The 10,504-nt window shown below is 52.6% G+C and overlaps 1 long non-coding RNA gene across 1 annotated transcript; it reads right to left on the bottom strand.

Annotated features, from left to right (window-relative positions):
• Positions 1-747: 747 nt before the first annotated feature.
• LOC123479561 (uncharacterized) lies at positions 748-6,606 on the bottom strand. Its single transcript, XR_006655209.2, has 3 exons — positions 6,478-6,606; positions 3,085-3,203; positions 748-1,449 (listed from the first exon to the last, which is right to left on the bottom strand). It is a non-coding gene; the product is annotated as an uncharacterized lncRNA (long non-coding RNA).
• Between the last annotated feature and the right edge of the window lie 3,898 nt (positions 6,607-10,504).

The following is a 10,504-nucleotide window of genomic DNA, read 5'->3' as shown; positions in this document are numbered from 1 at the left end:
CATTTATTTGGATCATTATTCAACTCCTACCCATCGGGTTCTGCCTGCCATCCCCCCAGACCTCCATGGGGGCCAGACTGTGTCTGCTCTTACTGCATTAGCACAGTGCCCAGCACATATTTGTAGGATGAGTGGATGGGTGGACAGATGAATGGATGAAAGAAGCCAGATACAAAATGCAAATTCCAGCTCCCCAGCCAGCCAGCCACGACAGTAGAGACAGAAGAACTGCTTTCAACTTCCCTGAGGGACAGGGCCAGCCACAAGAGCAACTTCTACTTCCTGGCCGTGCGACTCAGTCAGCAGTAGCCAGCCGTCCTTGCCCTGCTCCCCTCTCTCTCTGAGTGACTTTGCCCTTGGTGCTGGGCACAAGGCGGTCTCTGCAGATCCAAGGGAGATGAACTCTGGGAATGGGCTCAGGGGTGGACTTGCCCGTGAGTCCGCTCTCCTCACGTGGACCTGAGAGGCTACTGAGACTATGACGAGAAGACAGTAGAGAGACAGTGTGCAACATGGGACTGGAGAGTCAGTGGTCACACTGGGAGGTGCAGAGACTGGGGAGGTCAAAGGCAAAGGGCCTTGGGCCAGCTCTGTCTCTCTCCACCAGAAGTGGCAGCTTCACCCAGCCGCCTCCCACCAGGCCTACTCCTGAGCTCCAGCCGGCTTTAGAGGGCTCTCGACTGAGGCCTACAGATTTGAATCGGGGGCAAATTGCAATTTTATTCTTTGAAATGTAGCATTTCCTTCAAGTGTGTGCAGGCAGCAAACCCCAGTGATTAGCAGCAGCCATGACTCTGTCACTGAGAGAACTCCCAGGCATCACGTCACATGGTATGTGTGGCAGCGTCTTCAAATGTCATTTGTGCTTTCCAGTACTTTGAAATCATGTTGGTTATTAAACCCACCTCTGATTCAATGCATCGGCAACAAAGGCCGCATATTACTATATCGCAATTTTTGCTTTACTTTGATAATCATATTTTAACATAATTGGCTTCCTTTATAATTCCATGTATTTCACTTTATATAGAAAATTTCTATGAGAAAAGGCTGGTAGATTTCACCAAGCAGCCAGTGGGGCCCAGGGCATAGACAAGGTCATGACCTCCTGGTAGAACCTGCTTCTCTCCTACCTAAGTGGACGTGTCCCTTACTCTTATTGTCTCTGAGCCAGTTGTCAGGGGCCAGGCCTATGTCCCAGCGGTTAAGTTAAAAGGCAGCTTTGGGACCCTGAGTTTGTTTTGGGGGGTCTCTCTCAGCCCGTAGGGGTAAATGGGTGAAGGATTGTGACCCTACAGCAGGGGTCTTGGACCTTCCTTCCTCCTGGTCAGGACAGTAGCTCTGTTCTTGGATCCTCCCCGCAGCGCTCCTGAGCTCTGATTTCCTTGTCTGTCAAATGGGGACAGTCAGGCCCAGCTCACAGGCTGACACACGCTCCAATGAGGTTGCCTAGGGAAGAGCATGAAGAACCGCAAACTGTCATCCATCTGGGCTGGTGACAGAGCCACCTCTCACCCTCCCCAGCATGCAGGCAACCCACAAGCCAGCATCCCTGGAGCAGCAAGATGAGGCGAGGGTCACTGCTGGCCACCGGGGCCTCTGGGCTCCTGTGTTGCCAACACTCCAGCAGATGCTGAGAAGCCAGCTAGCCAGCTGCCCCTCGAAGCAGGTGCAGCTCGGTGCCCAGGCCCGCCTTGTGATCTTGCTGGAGCCTGGAGACAGTGCGCGCTGCGCAAACAGGGATCCTCACTGGCTAGGAGACAGCTGGCCCAGAAGGTCACAGCTGGCCTGGTTCAGCCTTCAGTTCCCACTCCTGTCACCTCCCATTGGCAGCTTCTGGCTGACACACGCCTGATCCCTCATCAGACAGATCACTGGGGTGGGGACAGCTAACTTGTTCATTCTTTAGACAGTCCTAGAAGGAAGGGAGTCGTCACACCCATTGCACAGATGGAGCAACAGGTGTGGGGAAGTGAGGCCGCCCTGGCGCCAGGGCTGGTTCCCCCAGCACTGCTCCAGATCAGGGGATTGCACACTCGAGTACGCATCAGGATCACCTGTTAAAGCACCTGCCACTGGACCCCACACCCAGAGCTTTCGACTCTGAAGGGCTAAGAACCACAGCACTAGGACCTGGCTGCTCGAAGCGGGGGGTCGGCCATGGCAGCAGCACCCACACCCGCACAGGTGCTGCTAATCACCGTGGTTTGTTGCCTGCACATACTTGAAGGAAATGCTACATCTCAAGGAATAAAATTGCAATTTCCCCCCCATTCAAATCTGTAGGCCTCAGTCGAAAGCCCTCTAAAGCTGGCTGGAGCTCAGGAGTAGGCCTGGTGGGAGGCGGCTGGGTGAAGCTGCCACTTCTGGTGGAGAGAGACAGAGCTGGCCCAAGGCCCTTTGCCTTTGACCTCCCCAGTCTCTGCACCTCCCAGCGTGACCACTGACTCTCCAGTCCCATGTTGCACACTGTCTCTCTACTGTCTTCTCATCATAGTCTCAGTAGCCTCTCAGGTCCACGTGAGGAGAGCGGACTCACGGGCAAGTCCACCCCTGAGCCCATTCCCAGAGTTCATCTCCCTTGGATCTGCAGAGACCGCCTTGTACCCAGCACCAAGGGCAAAGTCACCCAGAGAGAGAGGGGAGCAGGGCAAGGACGGCTGGCCACTGCTGACTGAGTCCCTCCTTGGAAAGCAGTCCTTTGCTGTTCACAGGACTCCCCTGCTAATGGTCTCATGTCTTTGTCACCACCAGGTAGTGAACCAGCACTGCCATCTCCGTTTTGTAACCGAGGCTCAGAGAGGTGGAGTGTTTGCCTGCGGTCTCACACCCGGAAGTAGAAGTTGCCATGATGGCTGGCCACTGTCGCTCAGAGAAGGAGAAAGCAGTTCTGTCTCTACAGCAGTAGCTGGCTGGCTGGCTGAGAAGCTGGAATTGGCATTTGCATCTGGCTTTTTTCAGCCACCCATCCACCCATCCGACAAACACGGGCCAGGCACTGTGCTGAGTGAGCCCGGTATGCAGGAAACGCAGGCACAGTCTGCCCACCCGCCCCACACAGACTCCCAGGGCCCGGCCACTCACTCAGAGTCCGCATTTCAGCAGAACGGCCAGGTGATCCGCCAGGTGATCCGCCAGCCCGCCACAGTGTACAAAGCTCTGCTCTCCACCACCTCAGGGACAAGAACCCTTCCCTCATGGAGCTTAGGTATCAGTGGGAGGGAGACAGACACAAACAAACAAATATAATGAGACCATCTCAGACAGCAATGCGCTCTTTGAAGGAAATAAAACAGGGGGGTGAGAAATGAGCCATTTTAGGAAGAGTGGCCGAGGAGGGTCTCTCTGAGCAGGGGACATTGGAGCTGAGACCTGAAGGAGGCGGAGGAGCCAGCCCTTTACTGATCAGGGGAGGGCATTCGCAGCACAGGCCCTCTGGCTGGCAGGCTGGCAAGATGTGCGCACTTAAGAAAGACAAAAAGGCACCACTGAGGCTGGGAGGGGGTCAGGGACCCTGGTTTAGGTAGTGGGGACTCAGGCATGGGGAGAGCCAGGCCCAGCCTCCAGGAGCTCAAAGAAGGAGGGGAGGTAGTATGAGCCCCAGTATTTTTTAAAAAGATTTTATTTATTTATTTATTTAATATTTAAATGTACACTTCATTGTATTGTTTCCATTACCATTTAGTCCCCTTATAACCCCCCAGATTTTATTTATTTACTTAGGGTTTTTTTAGACAGAGGGGTAGGGAGGGAGAAAGAGAGGGAGAGAAACATCAATATGTGGTTGCCTCTCACACACCCCCTACTGGGAAACTGGCCCACAGCCCAGGCATGTGCCTTGCCTGGGAATGGAACTGACGAGCCTTTGGTTTGCAGGCCAGCGCTCAGTCCACTGAGCCACACCAGCCAGGGCTGCACCGGTATTATGAATGAAGTAGAAAGGGCCAAGTCAGAGAGTGGCAGAGGTAAGGGGCTATGGCAGCGAGTGCTCCCTGAATGGTTACCCACGTGGTGCCAGATACTACGCTGTGATCTTTGTCACACACACACACACACACACACACACACACACACACACACTATCCACACAGCAACCGAGAGCAGAGAGCTGGACCCAGGCTGCCTTGCACAGGCCCATCTTGGCTGCTGCTAAGGCCTTGGGCCTATTCTTTCACTTTCCCATGGCTTGGTACTATCTTCATAGACTGGGGACAGTAAAAGCGCCAACCTTTGTAAAGCACGTCAAACCGTGCTGGGCGCCTAGCAGGTGCTGCTGTGCCAGCTGCTACCATTATTTTATCCTCTGAGCCTATGATGCTCTCAGGTAGCTGGACTGGCATCCCATTTTTCAGACAGCAACACTGAGGCTCAGAGAGGTCCACCAACTTGCCCAGTCAGGATCCCTGTCTGTCTGACGTGGATTTCAGAGGATGTAAAGTCATTCCTCGTGAGGACGGGCAGGCAAGGCTTGATGAAGAAGATGTCTGAGTCAGGGAATGTGGGGTGGGGAGATTCTGGTCATGTAGAGAAAGGATTAGGGTGAGGGTTGGGTGAGAGAGAGACAGAGTTTGTGGGGGAGGGAACAGAGTGAGCAAAGACACAGGAGAAGTGAGTTTTGGAAGCAAATGGCAGAACAAAGAATAACACCATTTGGCCTTGAACATGAAGACTGCTCAGGGAGAAATGTGGCTCAACCAGATGGAGGAGGGCAGAAGGGTGGGAGTTTTAGGATTGGTTTTGCAAGTCAAACCATAGAAGTTTCCACCCCAATCACCATATTCTGAGCCACTGGGCACCTGCAGACAAATGGCCATGCTCATCCCCATTTCAGAAGGCCTGGCCTTGGCCTCGGTCCTCAGCTGGGCCTGAAGCCCCATGTCCCGGACCCTGGTTACCTCCTGTAGCCAGACCTCACTTTCCAAGGCAGAGCCTTCCAGGAAGGGACTCGGGACGCAGCCTCAGGGCAAACCCAGAGGACAGGCAGTGCTGGCTGGTGGCCACAGCTGCGGGGCTCACGGTTCTCAGCCTGGCTGCCAGGGGCGGTGTTTTGCTCCCTGGCTAGCTGTCGAGGGAAGCCGGAGAGTGTTCTCTCCAGCCCTCGGCCAGCTGGAATGGGTGCTGCCAAGGACACTGGCCCTGCCTGGGGGACAGCTGGCCTGTGGGACCCGGGAAGAGCTGCATGTACAACTAGAGAAAGTCGGGAGGCTGCCCCCCAGGCCCAACGTGCAAAAAAGGCTGCCTATTTGCTGTGCGGCCTCTTGCAGGTCGCTTCCCCATCCTGGGTCTTGACTTCTCATCTGCAAACTAGGGGTGGTGGTGCTTTACGCTTTTTCTGATCTTTTATTTACTCGTAAATGTTTAACTAATTTGTGCACTCATTTACTTCCTAGGTTCACACTGGTCCTTGAGCTGCATGGAGACAGCCTGGCACATAGGAGGTGTTCAGCACACAGCTGTTGATCCACCGAGTGACTATTTGAAGATCAAATGAGAGAGTGTATGTAAAGGCGTGTGCAAAATACAAAATGCAGGTGCTGTGTACGGTGGTATTGACCTTGACCTCTCTGTGGCATGGCCCCAGTCTCAGCACGGGAGAGAATTGCCCCAGGTGGTCACAGGACAAGAAAACACAATAGGAATTATAAACACTGAAAGTGAAGGCAAAACTGATAAGAATTTGCTGACCACATGATTCTCTACCTTGAAAAATCCAAACAGCTCTGCTGGGGGGAGCCATGAGCAGCACCGGGAAGAAAGTTTGGTGAAAGAAATGGGTGGAAGAATCAGGTAAAAATTAATTGTTTCCCGATCTAGTCACCATACTTAACTCTGAAGTATCATTCGAAAAAGGATGTGCTCATAATAGTTATAAAAAGCTGAAAAACCTCTTAGGAATTTGCTTAACAAGCAGCCTTGCAAGTGCCTTAGAGAGAAATCTCCTAACACTTTACTGCAGAAAGAAAAAGATACCTAAGTAAATAGAGACACGTTTGTATTTCTAGACGGGAAGTCCGACAGGTAAAGATGTCAGTTCTCTCGCACGTAAGTCATACGTATAATGGAATTCCAGGGAAAAGAGCCGTGGGAACGTGAAGTTCAATTGGAACAGTAATTGTGTGAGATTAGCCAAGACATTTTTGGACAAGAATAAAAATGAAAAATGACAAGGAGATTTTTACCTTACTTGACACCAAAACATACCGTGACGTGACAGTAATTGCAACAGTGTGGGGTTTGCAGGGGCAAAAGCGGTTCAGTTCCGACCTTCTCCCTCCTAGCGGGAGGGCCTCGGCTTACATGCGTATTTTCGCTAAGTTCATTTCCATAACATAATAATGTTCCTAGAGTTCAGGAGGGGATTAAACAAGCTGAAGCATAAGTAGTACTTAGCATGATGCCTGGAGTAAACTCTCATTGGATGATATTATTTTACACAGTAAAAACAATAATAAATAAGTATATTTTAAATTGACTTACGAGCCCATGAAAAAAGCCAGGTGCGTTTTTCCATTACTGGTTGCTGGGATCTCAGTGGGATTTCCCAGCCTGAGCCGGGGCTGGGCGGGCTCCAAGCAGATGGGAGGTGGAACCATCTGCCCTCAGCTCACCTTCCAAGCGTTCTCAGGTTTCACTGTGGTTGTTTTTCCTGCAGTTCACAAGGCCATCCTCTCTGCCACCTTCTCAGGTCACATGGGATCAGGCGGCCAAGAGCTGCCCGAACTTCATCCTGTCGGGGCAGGGCCTCTGCCCTTTGTCTTTCTGTGCTCAGGAAGCACTCCCCCCACTGCCCCCCCAACATACCACACAAGGCAGAGCTGAGCCCAGTGCAGAGTGGGAACCCCTTCCACACCCCTCCCTCCCACCCGCCCCAGCCTTCAGCACTCCCTGGCTCCCAGCGGGGAGAGGACAATATTTTCCTAAATACAACCTGTACGTGATCTGGGTAGAAGCTCTGGGGGTGACCTTGCAGGGAGTGACACAGACAGCACGGTGAGATCCTCAGGCTGCTGTGAGCATTATCAGTGTCACACAGGTCCCCAGGGGATCTCATCACAACTGTCTCCTCTGATGGCGGAGAGGGCAGCACCTGGGGAACGGGCCGTGCTGGGCAGAACAAGGGTAGTTCTGATGGGGTATGGAAGGAGTAGGAAGAGGACTGCCTCGGGAGTCTCAAGGCCTGTGTTAGAGCCATCCAGCCTCTTAAAAGGTGAGGTAACTGCATGGGTGGGCTTGTCCCGCCAGGCTGTTCCCAAGAAAGGTAAGACCAGTGTTCAATTTGTCTGTGGTCCCCAGGGCCAGCAGACAGGTCCCAGCGCGCTGTAAGTCCTAGAGGCGCCCACTGCATCGGGAGCACGGGGGCCACGCAGACCTGGGCAGAGTAAAGCCCACACCACAGCTGACCTCTCAGAAGGTCGGAAGTGCACTGAGGGTCCCTGGGGCCTTGTGCCCACTAGCTGACACGCATCTGTGGGATCTTAGACACCAAAGGCATAACCACGGGCACCAGCAAGACAAGATTTAGAGAACGGCCAGGGCGAGGGCTCATGCAGTCGGGGTCAGTGTCCCTCTGTGACCTATCAAGGCAGGTGGGGGCTTTCTCTCAGTTCGAATTGGTTTGCCCCCCTCTAGGTAACCTGCCCCAACCCCACTTTCCCACCTCTGAAAATGGCACCACATCCTCCAAAGTCCTCAAGCTACAGAGGTAGAAGACATCAGATTTCTCCCCTTCCCCTCCTCACCCAGATCCATCCACAGCCAACCTTGTCAGCCCCACCCCCAGTTAAGATCTCAAGTCACACCCTTCCCTCCATCTCAGCCCTGAGACTGTAGCCCAGGCCACCCTGGCGCTGTGTGGGGCACAGAGCTCCTGCCTAACGCCACGAGGCTCCTGTTCCCAGGGAGACAAGCAACATTTTCTATCAGCAGCTGTATCAAGAATAATATTTTTGTCTTCTTTCTCACTGGTTTCAGAGCTCAGAGATGGAAGAAGGGAGACATGTATCAGTCGCCCTCAAAAATGTCAACATGAACACCCCAATGGCGGTTTCTAGGTCAAAGAATATTCTTACTCATAACTTCCTGTATTCCTCACTTCTGTGCAACATAAAGATTATTCTCATTATTCCCACTTCCTGAATTAAAAAATAAGACTTGAAATTGTAAAGTGACTTGCCCAAGGGCATGCGGAGTCAAGCATAGAATCCGAGTTTTACAAACTTTCACTAGCAGAGCTTTGGGCTTAAGCTTTGAATTCCTATTAAAATGCACTTCTTTTACCATACAGCTGCCATATAGTTCATATAGCAGTTTTGCGAGTTCTTGCAAGTGTAAAGGATAAGGACAGAGGAAGAAGGGGCGTTTGTTTGGTGGGGTTCATGGGGCCCTCCCCATGGAAGGAGCGAAGGAAGCAGGTGCTCTAGCGTTGGTGGAAGGGAGCTGGCCCGTGGGCTACAGCAGGTTTTGGGCTGAGACCCAGGGCACTAGTCCCACCTGGGGCTGCCAGAACAGTGGAGCGGAAGGAGAAGCAGCCTTCTGCCCATGCGGGTGGCTCCTCAACAGTAGAGGTGTCACAGCACTGCCACGAGAACGTACACTCAGGAAGTCTCCAGTTCACCGCCAGCTTTCAGAGAAGGAAGAGGCAGTGAGGCATGGGGAAGCTTGAAGGCTTGCATGGGGAAGATTTGCATGCCAAAATCTGATCCATCCATCCATCCATCTGATAATCTATGGTGCCCACTATGTCCCAGGCATCAGGCTGGCTCCTCACAGATTGTGATCTCAAGGTGCTTATGTTCTGTTTCTAGACACAAACGAGGCATACTATAATGTGATACAGGGAAGGATAGGGATGCTGGAAGAACACAGAAGGGGTGTCTAATCCCCATACCTGGAGACTCAAAGCAGGCTTCCAGGAGGAAGCAACATTTAACTTGACGCCTGGAGGGTGAGGTGAAACAACCAGATATAGTAGAGATGGCTGGTTGTCGCTCAAAATTCACATTCCCCTTCCATGGTGTAGATTTGTCATTGAAAGGGACTACCTCTTCCAGCCTCCCCTCCCCTTGCTGGTGTGGGCCCGTGATGAGATCTCGCGGGCAGAACGTGAGTGGAGGCTATGTGTGCCATTCCTGGGCTAAGGCTTCTAAGAAACAGGTGTGTCTTCCCAGGGTCTCCTTCCCCCACCTGGATGCAGACTCGGAAGGGGATGGCAGAGCCGCGGGGCAGAAGGAGGCCGATTCCCAAGTCTGGGTGGAGCAGAGCCACCCGCAGGGCAGGAACACCCACTTGGTACTGCTACAAGGACAGTAAATAAACTTCTGTTACCCTAAGCCATGCTGTTTAGAGTTCATTTGTTACAGCACCTACTGTTCTGTAAAAGGAAATAAGAGGATACACCCATGCAGAGAGAGGGGGGAAAGGGAGAAGAGCCCTTCAGAGGAAACCTTGAGAATATAAGTCTAGGGAGGGAGAGAGAGGAGAGTGATGCCCAGTGAGGCTGGGACGTAGACTGAGGCCAGGTCGGTCACGCTAAGCAGTTGGGACCCCATCCTAAGTACATGGAGTATAACCCAGACAGACAGCCCCAGGCATTCCCCTCTCTGCCCTCAGGCTCTGACACCGCGGGTAACTTGCTAAACGTCATCTGATCAGTGAAGCGCAGAGTTGGACTCAAGCCCAGGTCTTGCTGATTCCTTGTACCTAAACATTCAGCATTATGCTTTGAGCAGAATGTCGTACAACAGAGAAATTAGGATATTCCTCTCCCAAGAACTCTATGGGAGTCCTGTCCATGTGGACTCCCCCAATTTCCTGGGATGGTACTCCCTCCAAGAGTATGGTCCCTGGTACCAGCACACAGAATGGTCCGTACCCAGCCACGGCGGCTCCAGCATTTCTCAGCCTGGTGGGCTCTGCATCCCCAGACCAATCAGATGAAGGTTCTGCCTGGTCTGGCTAGTCCCACCTTCTGGGAGAACCCACAGAAGCCCATCACCCAGTGATTGAGGTTGGCCATGTGGATCAGCTCTCACCCTGTGGTCTGATCCTTGAATGGGACACAGGAGGTGGCAGAGTTTGCTCAGAGTTACTTGCATCTCTCTATGGTGCCCTGAGCTGAGTGAGCAATGTGTCAGGGTTGCAAGTAATGTCCAATTCTCCCACGTTCACATCCTCTGGAAAGCTAGAAGCAGACAGCACTGTGTTCCCCTGGGCTAGCTTTCACCGGGCAGGTCCTTGCTAACCCACTAGGCAGTGATATTTGATGTGGTCAGGAAAGGCTAGGGATTTGGCTAAGATGTCCCATTCCTCTGTTACCCACCACCAATATGCCTGTGCTTGTTTCTGAAACCAGAATGTTCTGGATCACCTTTCTCCAAGGCCTTCCTTGGTCTTGCAGAGGTGTCTCTGGTGCTCCTACAGAACATGAGGGTGGGTCCAGAAGCAGAGCTTCTTGTACCCTGCCCACCTCTTTCCCCAACCCCATCCAGAACAATTCTTTCATCAT

Source organism: Desmodus rotundus, chromosome 5 (genome assembly GCF_022682495.2).
Source record: "Desmodus rotundus isolate HL8 chromosome 5, HLdesRot8A.1, whole genome shotgun sequence".
Taxonomy (NCBI): Eukaryota; Metazoa; Chordata; class Mammalia; order Chiroptera; family Phyllostomidae; genus Desmodus; species Desmodus rotundus.
Note: the sequence above shows the minus strand (reverse complement) of the source record. Positions and strands in the feature narration are given on the sequence as shown.